This window comes from Echinops telfairi, unplaced genomic scaffold (assembly GCF_000313985.2).
Source record: "Echinops telfairi isolate 266 unplaced genomic scaffold, ASM31398v2 ScPeMD7_6;HRSCAF=24_0, whole genome shotgun sequence".
Lineage (NCBI taxonomy): Eukaryota > Metazoa > Chordata > Mammalia > Afrosoricida > Tenrecidae > Echinops > Echinops telfairi.
Window position 1 is genome coordinate 14,368,575 of NW_022103902.1, and position 2,208 is coordinate 14,370,782.

General features: G+C 42.2%; 1 pseudogene; it reads right to left on the reverse strand.

The window, feature by feature from the left end:
• Positions 1 to 1,580: 1,580 nt before the first annotated feature.
• LOC115868049 lies at positions 1,581 to 1,785 on the reverse strand (annotated as a pseudogene).
• Between the last annotated feature and the right edge of the window lie 423 nt (positions 1,786 to 2,208).

Genomic DNA, 2,208 nt, shown 5'->3' on the forward strand with positions numbered 1-2,208 from the left:
CTGGGTCTGCTCCGTTTCCAAGAAGGCATTGTTCCTGCAACCCGTGGTTTCTCCACGCATTGCCTGCTTCCTGGCCTCATTTTATAGCCATCGTTTCCCCTGGGTCCTATCGCCAACATTATTACGATGAAAATAAATCTGACCTCAGAAACCCCACTAAAAGTTTCAGAGAACACAAAAGCTCTGGGTGGCACATTTTAAGAACCTTTGTTCTAGGATATTTAGTGTTTTCGTTTTCATATTTAGATCTATGATCCATTTAAATATTTGTGTATAATGTAAGATAAGGGAATTTAGGTTTTATTGCCTTTTCGTAGTATATCTCATTGTACCAGTACCATCTTTATTTAAAAGATAATCTTCTATCTATTGAAATGTAATTAGCATTTTTGTCACCAACCAAGTGACTCTATGTGTATAGTATATTTTTGAAATTTCTATTCGATGCCCTGGTGGCACAGTGGATACACGTTGGGCTGTTAGCTGCAAGGTAAGCCATTCAAAAACACCAGCAGCTCCTTGGGGAGGAAGCCGCAGCTTTCTACTCCTCTAGAGTTACAGCCTCAGAAACCCAGAGGGGCAGATCTACCCTGTCCTATGGGGAGGCTGAGTCAGCACTGACTCGATGGTAGTGAGGTATTCTGTCCCCTGGGTCTATACTTGTACCAACAAGTATGGCAGTATTGAAACTTTACAGCAATGTTTGCAATCTGGTACTGTAGTAAACCTTCAACTTTTTCCTTCAAGATTATCTAAACTATCTGTGGTAGTTGCACAATCTGTTGTCAATTTGAGACTATTGAGTGAAGGGGTGGAGTTTAGCCTGATAAATCAAGTCACAGCTTGATGACCTCATTTGGAGGCGCTAACGAGATAAATAGCTCGCTAGAGGCGGGACACTCACTCACTCCTTGCAAAACTAGAGGCGGGACACTCACTCACTCCTTTTAGCAAATCGCATGAAACTATGCTGATGGCAGCCAGAGCCCTGGAGCTGGAGGAGCCACGTGGAGACCTACACCAGTGCTAAGACACTTCCACCACCACTGGACTCATAAGACTTTCCACCCACTGGCCTGTGATCTTCCTGCACTCGATGTCGTTGCATGTGTTGCGTGAGTCTGAAGAGGAATTTACAGGCAGGTACTGGACATATGGGCTAATATCCAGATTTATGAATTTGATCTGGACTGATGTTTTCTTCATATACAATTGCTCCTTTATATAAATCTCTTTCTTATACACATGAGTGTCTCTGGATTTGTTTCTCTGGTCAACTCTAGCACACTATCCTAAAACCTTTCAATTTTCCTATAAATTTTGGAATCGGGTTGTCAATTTTTTTTGTACTACGTATTTTATTATATGCAGATGCCAGTGTCTATAAAACAACCCTTGTGAAATAGAAATTCATGAAAATTCAGAGGTAGACGTTAAGGACTGGCAGAAGTAGAAGTTTGTATAGTACGGCACATGTAACTGTGAAGACAAGCTTTTGTAGAAGGTTCAAATTGAGCTCTCCTTGAATAGTCACTGGTTCATAAGAAGTGGCTTAGGAAACCTTTGAAAGATTCATTTTACTACAAAAATGAACAGACTTTCTGGGGTCTAAAGGGATTTGTATTGAAGATGCTCCAGGCAGCAGGGGGTCCCGTTGAGCATTCTGCAGACAAAACTGTTTCAGATCTGCAGCTGCCTGGGAAACTTTCACACGAATGAGCCCGGCCTCCAGCCGGGCTGCTGAACCACTTTCTTCATGGCGGCGACCCTGGAAGAGCCAGACATGGCGAGCAACAGGGCGAGCAGACGTTCGTTTCTCGGTCGTCTGCCCGGGTTGTCAATTTCTATCTAAAACAAAAACATAGCAAAACCTTTGCCATGACTTAAACTATGATGTTATAATCTCATGAACCTATCGACTAGCTTCAGAACTCACATCTTAATGATAGCCTTTCAATCCATGACTATGGAACGTCTATGCACAGGCTGGGGATCTGAATCTACTATGCTAAATGGACGAGTGATAAGGGTCACTATGAAACATCAACTTGATGGCGGTGAGTTTAAGGTCCTTACCTTGTTGCCAACTTCAGGGGAAAATCATTTAGCTGTGGTTTTTGCTTATTTTGCAAATAATTTCTCTTCGTAATGGCCTCTTGTGTACAGTTTTTACCATAAATGGATGCTAAACTTTATCATGTTTCCCCC